Genomic DNA, 13,677 nt, shown 5'->3' on the forward strand with positions numbered 1-13,677 from the left:
TTTTTTTAAGATTTCATTGGGGAAGGGGAACAGGACTTTATTGGGGAACAGTGTGTATGTACTTCCAGGACTTTTTTCCCCAAGTCAAGTTGTTGTCCTTACAATATTAGTTGTGGAGGACGGAGCTCAGCTCCAGGTCCAGTTGCCGTTGTTAGTTGCAGGGGGCGCTGCCCACCATCCCTTGTGGGAATCAAGGAGTTGAACTGACAACCTTGTGGTTGAGAGGACACTGGCCCATGTGGGAATCGAACCCGCAGCCTTCGGAGTTAGGAGCAAGGAGTTCTAACCTCCTGAGCCACCGGGCCGGCCCTCCTGTGTGTTTTATCTAAGAAATCTTTGCCTAACCCAGGGTCTCAAAGGCTTTCTTCTGTGTTTTCTTCTAGAAGTTGTATAATATTTACTTTTACATTTAGCGTAATGATTCTGTTTGAGCTGATTTTTGTATATGGTGCGAGGTCAGGGTCAAGGTAATGTTTTGGGGTTTTTTGCACATAGATATCCAATTATTGCAGCACACTTGTTGAAGGTGACCCCTGTGATGGTTTTGTAATGGTGCTTCCACGGAGACACTTCCCCAGGAGGCTGATTTTCCAGCAAATTCCAAAGGGTAGGTTTCCAGCAGTTCTGCGGGCCCTGTGGAGACAGAGTCGCAGAGAGTAGTTTCCAGGCTCTCGGCCTCATGTGGAAAGGTGCTGGCTCAGTTAGTAGATGACCATCAGCTGTTACCGGTCAGCCATTAGCCACTAATACAACTGCCATGCCTACGCTAGGGGTTGGTGGGTGGGTTGGCAGAGAAGTGGACGGCGGATCACGCATCGTGTGGCTCCTGCTTCCTGTGTCTCCAGCCCAGCCACCAGCGAGAATATAGTGGTGTGACTCCCCTACCTATGGCTCCGTGGGTGTTCCTTTTTGGCCTCGCCACGTCCTGCGTTCTTATGTGGGTAGCGGGAGCTGAGACCCTGTATGACACATGGCGCAGCGAGCAGGGTACGGTGCCAGTGCCGGCCGAAGCTCTCCAAAGGGCAGTGAAGCAGTTTGTGCGTATGAACACTCAGTCTCAGGAAGCCCGTGAGGAGCGGTGCAGGGAGCAGGAAATGCAATCTGCCTGGGAGAACCGTGACCCCTCAGTGAGTTGGTGGTCCTCTTCAGCCTCCGGATGGCATACCACCCTATTTGCTATACCAGGCATCGCCTGCTTTTTGGTGGTCCGCTGCTGCCGTAGGCTCCTAGAGTTGTGGACATCTTACACCAAGGCCACCACCTACTCGGATACCTGGTACGGCAAGCAAGATTCTGGGCAGGTGAGAATGATGTCTGACTCTGGGCAGGAGGACACGTGGCCCCCACACAGTGTGTGGTGCCTGGTGGCCACTGTTCTCAGGAGCTGGACCCCCGTGGAGGGGTGGGAGGACATGGACAGTTCTCTAACCAGCACAGGCCGGAGAAAGTGAAGGTCGTTGCGGCCGTGTGGGCTGGGAAGTACTTGCTGGGGCGGCCCGGATGCGAGATTTGTCCCAGGAAGAAACGCTGAGTCCTCTGTGGGAGATGAGGGTGAGGTCAAGGTCGTCCCTCACCCCCAGGTTGGGGAGGACTTGGAGCCCTCGCCCTGTGGAGAGGGCACACATTGTGAGCCCAATGCACAGCCCTGGAGAATGACTGTGGACTACGGGGAATTGCCTTCCATCCCTGATTTGGTGGACCGCTTGACTGTTTGCTCCATGTAGTGGAACAGGTGGATGTTTACTTCCTGTGTGTCACCCGAGTGCAGTTTCCAGGCTCTCGGCCTCACATGGAAAGGTGCTGGCTCAGGCAGTAGATGGCCGTCAGCTCTTACCGGTCAGCCATTAGCCACTAATACAACTGCCGTGGCTACACTAGGGGGTTGGTGGGTTGGTTGGCAGAGAAGCGGACGGCAGGTTGCAGATCGTGTGGCTCCTGCTTCCTGTGTCTCCAGCCCAGCCGCCAGCGAGAATGCCATGGTATGACTCCCCCACTTATGGCTCCGTGGGTGTTCCTTTTTGGCCTCTCCATGTCCTGCGTTCTTGTGTGGGGAGCGGGCGCCGAGACGCTGCATGACAGGTACCACAGTGATTTCTGTGCCCACCAGGAAGCCAGGGCTGCACTCTCCCATCAGGTCTCTGACTGCAGCTGTGTCTGCGCCACACTCTACCCCCCTGGATGGTTAGCATGTCTTATGTTAAATGTTCCCTGTTCAAATTGCCATGTCATTTCTGTTTCCTCCTGGGACCCCGACTGACAAGGTCAAGTACACAGGGGACACGGGCATTTGTATGACACTTACTGAGACCCACAACATTCCCATTTGGGCCGTGTGGCCCACCCTCGGGTGCCCAGCGTCCTCAACCAAGTGGTCACTGCCCTTGGATCCAGCGCCATCCAGTCCCACGGGAGAGTCCTGGTGTGGACCAGAGCTAAGTCTGCACCCCCTTTTGGGCCCCTGCCCCAGGCTTGCCGCAGGAAAGACGCATCTGTTCCGAAGGGTCAGGGTAGAATCTTCAATATTCTAAAGAGATCTAAATAGCCCCACCCCCACAGAGGCGCTCCCCTCTAGGGCTGTCACGTTCCGTGCAGGAGCTGCCTAAGGTGTGTGGGTCAGGAGAAGGGAACAAATGGAGAGGCAGGAATCTTCAGCGCACTTTGGAGAAGGCCATTCCATCACTCAGCACCAGGGTCTGTGGGTGGTAGGAAGTGTGGAAGAGCTCACCGCTGGGTGGCTTTTGTGATAAAAGAGCCACCACCGTCAGACTGCAAATGAAACCAAAAACATGACACCGCTTAGTTTCAGGGGCCACAAGGGTGTGGCCATTGTCAGCTGTGTAGAGCACCGCAGAAAGCTGTTAGAATGAGTTTTGTGTGAGCAAGAGTGACTCCATATTGAATGAGCAAGAGTCACTCCATTTGGACATAGGCAAACATGTCCTTAGCAGACAACCAGCGAGCTACCCGGTTGCCCTGGTAATTGGGTGTAACCAGTTACACCCCAAAGGTCTGCTACTGACGATATGATGACATCAGGGTTGCCAGCTGGCTGTCCCAATAAGGTGACATCAGGAAGGCCCTCATGACTGCATAAGAACTGAGGACTTTTGCAGCTCAGAGAGCAATCTCACCTGAGAGATGACCATGCCTCCACTCTGCTCCTCTCAGATCAAACCTCTGCCAGACCAACCTCCCGGACCAGCCGCCCTTCTTCGCTCCACCAGGACTCTGATTGACTTTGGGACGTGTTCGTTCCTCTATTTTATCCAATTATTGTATTACTCTGCGTGTGCTTCACTGTGTGGTGCATTGATGACTGATGATTTACTGTTTGGTGTATTGATGGTTGCTGTTTGAGTAAAGAGCAGACTGAAAGGTAGGTAAGATCTTGTGTGCTCTGTTCTTTGCTCGTGCCATGGCTGCGCACAGGCCTCAGGCAGTGCCGGGTCCATCTGGGGGTCTGAGAGTCTCTCGGGGGTTGGTCTCCCTGACCTGCAGGAAGAGACTGCAGCACCGACTGTGAGCCCAGCAGTCGCTCGTGACGTCAGCTGATTGGCAGGCGGTGAGGCGTCACCCGCAGCCCTGAGAGGAGAGCAAAGTCTGACGGAGTCAATTTGTCAGGAGCAAGGTCAACACCCCGTGCAAAGTCCCGGTGACTCACATACTGAGGTTCTGGGTAGATATGAGCCTGGGGGGACACTACCTGACCCACTACTCAGACCAAAGAGCTACGTCATTGGAAACAGCCCAGGAGTCAATGAAAATGTAACAGGTTTCGTCAAGGGAACCCAAAATAAAAGGGGCTTAATCGGAGGGGAATGTTTCATCTCTGATGTAGCACTCTGAGTGTAAGCCTCCAACGGCTGATATGGGGACCCCACGTCGTCAGGGACTAAAACTCCCTCTGCCTTGTCACACTGGCATCCTCAAGATGCAGTCTAAAATAGCTGCTCGGCTCCAGCCATCACGTCCACACTACAGCAAGAAGGAAGAGCAAAGTGAAGAGCATGACTTTCCCTTTGAAGACAGGACCTGGAAATGCATACCTCTTCTGTTTACATTCCATTGGCCAGAGCTTAGTCACATGGCCTTTCCTGCTGCAAAGAAGTCTGGGAAACGCAGTCTTATTCTGGGTAGCCTCGTGTCCAATTAAAACTCCAGGGTTCTCTTAACACTCAGTCTTGGGCACAAGTGTGTCACAGGAAAAATGGAGACAGGGAGACTTATGCCCCTGGGCAGATTGCCGTTCCAGGCATAGCCCATCCCACCCCCACAGGCCCTGGTGACCTTTAGACTCAGGTCAGAGGTCAGGCAGGTGCTCAGGGAGGTGTGGAGAATGGGGAAGCCGGCATATCGTGGGGATGGCTTCAGGCCCAGGCCAGGCCTGGGGAAGGTGATGTCTGCACTGAGACCCAAAGAATGGGGAACGGGCGGGAGGGCGAGAAATGCAGTTCCAGGTAGAGGAACAGGTTGTGCAGAGGCCAGAGGCAACACACTGTGGGCAGATGTGGAACCTGCGTTTTGTACAGTGAATGTTTGTCCCTTGGGGTCATCATCGTCATGGCCTGGAAGAGCCCAGAGTACTACATGAGCTATTGTTATGATTTGGTCCATCGTAATCCTAATTTGCTCCCTGTCATCCCTCCTCTCGTAGATTCCGACGTGTCAGGTGGGAGGAAGCATATACAGGGGTGGGGGTGAAGGAGAGAAGGGGAAGAGGAAAGGACCTGGGAGAGAAAGAGGGTCGGTCTGAGTGCCCAGGACCGAGTGCAGGGAAATGGGTTGGGAAAGGCGGGCCTGGGACCTTGGACAGCTTCCCTGAGAACAGCCTTCTCGTGGTGACTCACTTCCTGCTTGCAGAGGTCTTAATTAGCCATTGTACCAATACTTGTAGATGTCCCCCACGGACGAATGGACGGATGGATATTTCTTTTTACAAATGGAAGAACATTCCATGGTGTGTTGTCCATCCACACAGTGGGATATTATCCCGCCATAAAAGAGAACCAAGTCCCAACACACGTTACAACACAGATGACGCTCACAAACGTTTTGTTCTGTGAAAGAAGCCAGACACAAGAGTCCACATGTAGTATGACTCCGCCAATATGGAAAGTCCAGAACAGAACAACTTACAGAGACAGGACTCAGATTAGTGGGTGCCAGGGGCTGGGGGGAGAGGGGTGAGGCAGGGACTGTTTTCAGGGCATGGGGGCTTCCTTTTGGGGTGCTGAACGTGTTCTGGAATGAGATACAAGTGCTGGTTGCTCAACATTGTGAATGTATGAAATGCCACTGAATCGTACGATTTAAAATGGTTAGTTTTACGTTATATGAGTTTCACCTCAATAAAAAAAAGACCCAGGTGAGCGAGAATAAAGAGAGGTCTCCTGTTACCTCAACGTCTAACCGATGTTAGTCAGCACTGCAGCTCAGTGTATAGCTTTCCAGATTCAGTCACACACAGCCCCCAGCAGATACGGGCATGTATGTGTATACTCGAGCTGAACGAGGTCATACGCTCCGTACTTTTCTTTCACCTGCTTTTCTCAATAGAACGGAGTCGTCCGCCAGATTCTTGGGGGCCCGCAAGTCCTCAGTGAAGTTTTACACGTTGTGCTGTCATTTTGATGATATGTGACAGAAACTGTCTAACCATCCTAATAAGGACGAGCTTCCTTTGGCATCAGAAACACTTGTTTCCCCCCAACTTCTTGGACTTCTCGAAGGGCGTCGAGGCAGGGCCATGGCATCGCTGTGGGGCCCGGGCAGACCTCACGCCCCCCGGACAATGTGCTTCCCTTTGAAGGGTCCAGGCCAGCTGCATTGCAGGGGCTGCACAACATTCTGTTGCCCTAATGGACCCTAATCGCAACCAGTTGCCTCTCAGCAGCATTTAGAGTGTGGCGAATTTTGTCTTTCCCGAACGAGTCTGGGTGAGTGACCTGGCTAAGTCTGCGCCCCATTCCTTAGTTATCCACTTAGCACAGGTTCCCGCAGGTGACATTTCTCAGTCAAATGCTTTGAATGGGCTGCTTTCCACTCCACAGAGGCCCCCCAGGGGGGAGTTGAGGATGAGACACAGCCATCCCAGGGGGACACTGATGTGGGGCAGGCCCCTGCAGTAGCATAACTGTGAGAACTCTGGGGTGGCAGTACTGGGGGAGTTAGCCTTCTGCCGGCTTCCCTCTGTGCCGGTGGCACCGCCTCCCGGGGCAGCAGACTGTCCTTGTCAGTGACCCCACCCTCACCCCAACCCCATTCTTCTTTCAGTCCCCAGAAAGCATGTGCTCTTTCCTGCTTCAGAGCATTTGCCAGTGCTGTTACCTCTGCCAGGAATTCCACCCACCCCACCTCCCATCCACAGCAACCCCTGCCGAGTGGATCTCAGCTCAAATGACCTCTCCTCTCCCAGAGGCCCTCCTGATCTGATGGGTTGCTTGGGCTCCGTTAATGCTGGGCTTCCCCATTGGACCAGGACCCTCCACTACCTCCCTCCGTCAGTGTGGGGCTCTCCACGGTCCCCTGAGTTCCCTGCAGCCACAGACAAGTGAGTCTGCCTCAGTCTGGGTCTGATCACTGCTGGATTCCTCACCCCAGCACGTGGCTGGGCTGTGCATACACACAAACACACACACACACAAACACACACGTAGCCAGCTTGCACACACGCCTATTCGCGCACAGCAGGGCCCAGCCCATGGCTGCTGACGAGTGTGACCCTGCAAATGCTGTTTATCACGGGCCCAGGCCACTGACCCTTTGGCCGTTGAGGCTGCTGAGTCCATGGTCCCCTCCGCCTCCCTGAGGTTGGCCTGAGGTTGGCCGGACCTTGGCCTAGACCAAGACCTTGCAGGACTGTGACCTCTCCCTCACTGGAGAAGCTCCTGAAGGGCTGGCAAGGAGGTCAGGATGGGGATGGAGAAAGTGGGGGGGAGGGGAGGAAAGGGGAAGGAGGGAATACAGGAGAGAGGGAGGCGACCAACCTGTAATCTGAGTAAATAACAGCAGGGCCTTGATGTCTGGACATCAGGCTGGTGGCTCATAATGGGTGGCAGTCATGGCACGGGTAAAGAGCCAGGGGCCTCCCCGGCACGCTGACCCTGACAGGGATTTCCAGCGCTAGGCAGGTGGGGGCCCCCTTTCCTTCCCCCAGGGCCTCAAGGCCAGCAGAGGTGGGCAGGTCTGCCAGGGAGTCCTCAGCCCCTGACCTCCAGGCACCCCACCTGCTATCAGTTTCCAGGGTCGCCCATCTGCGTGAAGTCACCCCTGGGTCCACCTGGATGAGAAGCTGGTCTTACAAAAACCCAGCGACCAGGTGCAGGTTCTTCTGGCCGATGGGTCAAGACCCCCCACGGTAACTGGGCAAAGCCCCCTGCTCGGACACCGCTGGGAACAAAGGCTGCCTGACCTGTCCCACCACACTCATCTGGTCACGCAGCCTGCACCTGGCAAGGTACAGGCACGCTGATGGGACCCCACGGGACTACATGGGTGGCAGCAGTGCAGGGCCCACTGTCCAGGAGGCCCACAGCTCTTTAAGGGCCCACAGAAGTGATGCCATTTCTTTTCAAGTCAGAAGGGGAAAAACTGCACTTTTAGGGTTGAATGTGACATTCGTATTTGTACCAACACAGTCCTAGAATACAACTTTCAATGTGTTGTATGGAAGAAGGAGCCCACAGAGGGTGCTGGGCCCTGCACGGGGTGGGGGGTGCAACAGAACTGCTGGAGAGAGAAGACAAGAAAGATATGTTTGTAGAACAGAGAAAGAAAGGAGGAAAGAAAAAGGAGGAAGAGAGAAAGGGACGGAGGCAGGAAGAAAGGAAGGAAGGTGCAGGGTAGCCCCAAGAGCAGACGGCCTTGCGCTGGTTGGGGGGCTCTGCTGCCCCCAGCCTCTGGGAGCCGACTGGCACGGCCTGTGGCCCAGCCCTGAGGCAGCTGCTCTGTGGGGACAAAGCACCCAAAAAACAGTTTCCAGGCTCTCGGCCTCACATAGAAAGGTGCTGGCTCGGGTAGTAAATGGCCATCAACTGTGATCAGATGCCAGCAGCTGTGGCTAGTTGGCCGTCAGCTGTAACCCGTAGGCCATTGGCCACTAATATAACGGCTATGGCTACGCTAGCAAGAAGGAATGGGGGCTAGCAAGAAGATGGCGGCTGGCAAGCGCGGACTGCTGTTAGGCAGATTATGTAGATCCTGCTTCCTGTGTCTCCAGCCCAGCCGCCAGCGAGAATATATTGGTTTGACTCCCCTATCTATGGCTCCGTGGGTGTTCCTTTTTGGCCTTACAGTGTCCTGCATTCTTGGGCGGGGAGTGGGAGCTGAGACCCAGCACGACATGCTCCCTCTGCTCCCTGCCCTGTGTGCACTGAGGGACTGGAAAGACCGTGTGTGACTGAGTGCTCTGGGCTGGGGAATTCCGAGGAACAGAATGAGACTCAAACCGGAGCAGAAGAGGGAAGGAGAGAGACTCCAGCTGAAGCCCATACCCCAAATACGGTACTACCCTGAACTGGGACACACCTTTGCAGCCTGGTCCAGAGTCGTGGGGCCTGCAGTGCGTCCGCGGGGCACAACCTCAGGGCATCTCCAGACCAACCACTAGGGTGGGCACCAAGAGCCCAGGGCCAGCTTGCAGTCCAGAAGTGACCACTGCACCCACTGCTGGGCAGCGGGCCCTGGGCAGGCGGCAGGCTCCGGTTAATTACTACCAGGTCCTTGCTCCCCGTCTCCTCCGCTCTGTAGTCCACCCTCCTAGCGTCTGTCCACTAGAGAGCAGTGCAGCGCAGCCGTTGGCGAAGGCCAGGCGGGTTGGCTGGTTGGGCTGGGAAAGTCGGGAATCCAGGGGCAGGCACAGGGGTGCAGCCCTAGTCTGGCGCGCCGGTCCCAGATAAAATGCAGGACGCCAGTTACATGTGACGGTCAGAAAAACAACGAACAGCACTTTTGAGTGCAACTATATATACCACATGTTAAACAGGACGCGCTTATGCTAAAAAAGTGCTTTTCCTTGTTTATCTGACATTCCAATCTTACCCCACGTCCAGCATTTCTATCTGCTAGACTAGGACGCCCAGTTGCAGGGAGTCTGGGTGGGGCTGAAGTTCAGATTCCAAGCTTATTAGCTCAGTGACTGATGTCTGGATGGGTCATCAGGCCACACCTGCCCCAAGCTCTGACTCAGGTGAGTGGACAAGTGGCACCCTCGCAGGATGGGGCCACTTGGGCTGAGCTCAGGAACCTTGCCTTTGACCTCTCACCCACTCACCTTGACTCCAGACTCATTTGTCCAGGCCTCTGGGTGGTGAAGAGGGGTTGAGGGCCAAGAGCCGGAGAACCAGGTCTGCTCACTCTGGAAGGAAGGGCTCCGGTTGAACTTAGTAGTGTTGCTGGTCCTCTCAAGAATTGTGCAGTGCACAACCTGCACAACTGCCCGGGGGTCGTGGGCAGCATCTGCTTCCTTCTTCACCCAGGGCTCTCCCTCATCCCCAGCTGCCTGGCTTCCCTCACACCACAGCCTCTGCTCCTGCAGAAGTTTCCTTGGTATTATTTAGGTCACAAAGTCACCTGCAGTTGAATTGGGTGTAGGAATGGAGTGGGGGGCTCTGATTCACTTTCCCACCCTTGGGGCCTCCTCCTCGCTCCAGAGCTTTGGTCCAACACCCCACACTCTCGTCTGAGCGAGTGTGCGCAGAGAGGCAGAGGCAAGAGCTCAGACACCCAAGCCGCTGGGCGGGGTCTCCATGGGAAAATGAGGAGTGACAGTAGAGGGACCCAAGGCCCACGTGCAGGTTAGCTGCGCCCAGCCCGTTTCTGTTCTGCTTGCTCAGAGGCGCACCGACTGTTCCTGCCGCTGACTTCCTGAAGACCTCCAGAGCCCCTCGGTCCCTTTCTGTGGGCAGGGGGCCCTCCAATTGTCCCCCGATACCCTGAGAGCTGGCAGGCTCCAGGTAGCATGTTTGCTGCTCTTCTGGACTTGAAAGGAAGAAATCCTTCATTTCTTCCTTCATTCATTCATCCATTCACCAAAGGTTTGTGGGCGACTGCTGTGGGCCAGGCCCCCATGCAGACGCTAGGGATGGAGCAGGAAGCTCCACAGAGAGGTGTCGGGGCTGGACACAGGAAAGGGGCTATGGGAGTAAACTAACCGGAGACAGTGACATAGGGGACAGGACGCCCACCTCACTGCCTCCCCCTTCGTGGAGGCTGAGGGCCTGGCTCCCTGGGACACTGGTCCCCTGCCTGCACAGGCAGCACAGGACCCTCGGCCCAGGTCTGGCCTCTATGGACAGAAAAGCGGGGTGTTATGGAAAGTGACCTGGCGGGGGGTCTGCTCATAAATTCCTAACTGGACAGGTCATGGTGGGTCGTCCCGCCCCAGGCCTGTCACTTTTTAGTAAAAGGCTTCTCTTTGCCATAAGCCAGCCCCGTCCATTGTTTCTGTGCATCCAGGTCAATTGGCCTTTGAAATAAGCGGAACCAGCCTCTGGGGAGCACATGATCTTGTTAAGTGTCCTGTAATCCAATCCCCACCTTGCTCTCTCCCACCTTCTTAATTCCAAATGCAGAAAAGAAGCTTCAAAAAACGGTTATTCCTGGGAGCATTTGAGATCTCGCTTCCCAGCATATGCCATCAGTTTGGTTCAAGTAAACTCTTATAAAAATTCTCTACAGGTTTGGATATTTCTTAAGTTGACACCGGGCTTGGAGGAGGACAGAGGATGCAGGGAGGAAACAGAAGAGACCCACATAAAGTGAAGTCCCACGTCCCTCCAGTGGGGGTCTTGTGTCCCTGAGTGCCTTACTTCCGTCTGAAAAGGAGGAGACCACAGCCCACAGACGGGAGGGGCCCCTGGCCAGACACGGTGGGGTGCAGAAGCCGGGCCTCGGTCTCTGGGAAGCCGAGCGCCTGAGCTCATCTTGCTAAGGACCACCCTGAGGACAAGTGGAAAGTAGCTCCCTAAACTGGCAAGTTTGAGTCTCCAGATTGGGTTTGCCAAGGGATGGTCAAAGGCCCTTCCTGGCCTGAGGCAGTGCTCACGGGAAGGACGTCCTCCACGGTCAGGCGGGGGCAGCAGCCGCTGGGCACTCTCCAAGGCTGCAGGAATTCAGCGTATTCGGTGGAAGGGTGAAGGAGGCCTGGACAGCTGGGCAAGGCAGAGCCTCCCTCTCTTCCTGTCCCTGACCCCTCCCGCACCGTCAGAGGCAGGTTGCTGGCCTGCACAATGGTGGACACTCTCCCCAGCCCCAGCCCCTTCTCTAGTGCTTGTTGCCTCCGCCCTCCCCAGGGTGAGAGGCAGCAGAGCAAGGCCCAGGGCACTGCTGAGGCCCTTGGTCCAGAGAGACGCCCCTCAGCCAGCAGCCAAAACTGGGAGTGTGGGGAGAGGCAGAGGGCGGCCTGCTTGGCCTCCAGCCCCTTCCAGTCCCCTGGGCTGGCCTGGGGAGCACTGATGGGGCAGCTGACCGAGTCTGGACGCCAGTTGGACCATGGGTGAGGTGGCCAGAGGGCGGCATGCCCTAGGAAGAGCTGCTGACAGGCTGGGATCTCACACACAGCCTATCCCACCGAATCTCAGTAGGCCCCCAGGAGCTGATCATTGTCCCCTGGCACAGACAAGGAAACAGGCCCAGAGAGGAAGAGCTGGTCCCAGTGGCCCGGGAGGCAGAGGGAGTCCACCTGGGTCTGGCCTTGGGCTCTTAGGCTTGCACCATAGCCTTCTTCCCACTCCATCTTGCCGGCCAGGGACCCCGGGTGTCTCCTCACCCTTCTGGGCCCGTGTTCTTGTTTGACAGTGGGGGGCTGGGTAAGGCCATCTCCGAGGGCCCATCCGAGACCTGGGTAACCGCCCCATGTCAGAGGCAGGAAGGCTGGTGGGACCATTAAGGCGCTGGGCTCAGGGCCTCATTGGGCATCTGCCCTGTGCTTTCTGCCTTTCAGCCCCTCTCCCCAGCCTTGTGACCCAGGGTTCTGGATGGTACATCCACTTGGTGGTTTCCCATTGGCTAGAGCCCAGGCCACATGTCCCCAGCTCCAGGTGTCCTGGCCAGCACCCCCTGGAGCTCTGGCCAGCCAGCACAACCCTCCTCCTCCCCCTGCTTCCCTGGGAGTTTGTGGCCCCAGCACCGCCCACTGCAGAGCCCCAGAAATTGGGGCCTCACCTCATCTATTTTTAAGCACAAGCCCATGAAAGATTTATAGGCTGCTTTATTTACAGGTGTCGGGATGGCATCTGCGCCTTGTGGCGCACCCACCAAGAGCTCTGAAAACATACAAACCTAGGGCGCTCTGCCTGAGACCCCAGGGCGGGCCAGCTCGGCTCAGAGTCCCCTCGTTGCACCGCCCGCGTCTCCAAGTTGCATCCCTTCCTCCCGTCCAGCTTCCAGGCCTGGATTCCATCAGTCTTCTCCCCAGGAGGTGGGCCTCCTAGAGACGCCCCCCAGAGGGAGCAGGGGCCTCACAGGGGTGTCTCCTGGTGCTCCCGACTTGCCAGCTATGCAATCAGCTGCTCCGTGGGCCACACCCTCCCTGGTCTTGTGGGACTGCTGAGACAGTGTCCCAGGCTCTCCTCCTGGTCTTGCCTTCTCCTGGGCAGGTTTGAGGCAGAGGAATTCATCTGCTCAGGATGCGAGAGGCAAAGTCAGCACTGGCCCCTGCTTCCCGCCTAGCCTCCCGGGAACAGGCCTGGGGACAGGTGCTCCTTTCATCTCAGCCGGTGAGGAAACTGAGGCTCAGGTGTGGTTACCTAACTGGGAGGCTGGAGCAGATCACCAGACTTCAGAGGCTGGGTACACGGCCCTTGCCCCTAATACCGAAGCAGGCGGGAGGGGTCACACAGCTGCTCATTTGTGTCCACTTCCAGGAATGGAGAGCCTTGGCCCTTCCCTCCGGACCCCACCCAACCTAAGAGAAACAAAGACTGCAGGGCACCACTCTGCCCCTCCCCCCCGCAGATGGAGGCTGTGGGTGGACCTGGTCAGCCTCTGGTCAATCTGCATTCCCAAGCCAGCGTGCCCCCTGTGCCCAGCGGCGTTTCCCTCCCCTTGGCTGTGGGCTCCCTTGGGCCTCAGGAGATGGTGCCAGCTCAGCCTTGACTATGTCACCTGATGCCATGTGCTGTCTGGCTGGGTCCCAGCAAATGCCCAGGAGGACTCTCAGCTGTTGTCCGGCAGCGGACAGGACTGACTCACACCCAGCACCTTCCCTGGGTGGTTGTAGGGACTTGGGGCGCCCTGAGAATGTCAAACAGGACGCTGCCCATCCCTGGCCCTGAACCAGCCATGGTCTTGGGAGGAAGCTGAGTAGACCCCAGGTCAGTCGCTACTCCGCTGACAGTCACTAATTTTAGAGAGAATCTCTGTTCTCAGTATCTCCACCAACTGGGAAGATTCTCTGGGTCTCGCTTTCCAGAAACAAGGAGCTTCTGTTAACTTTCCAAATAGAGTGCTACAGTAAAATATTGAATATTTGTTTCAGACCCAACCCTTGGAGTCTCATGCCACCTCCACTGGCCTCTCCCCTCCTCCACCCCCTTCTTGTCAGAGGAAAAGTGGACGTTTTCTTTCAACACTTCCCTAAGAGGAGGACGGAACTGGGGAAGGAGGTGAAATTGGGCAACAGCCTCTTTGAGGACGCAACAGCGTCCAGAACTAGTGCCCGGGGTGCAGGAGGAAGAC

The sequence above is a fragment of the Rhinolophus hipposideros genome (assembly GCF_964194185.1).
Source record: "Rhinolophus hipposideros genome assembly, chromosome: 11".
Lineage (NCBI taxonomy): Eukaryota > Metazoa > Chordata > Mammalia > Chiroptera > Rhinolophidae > Rhinolophus > Rhinolophus hipposideros.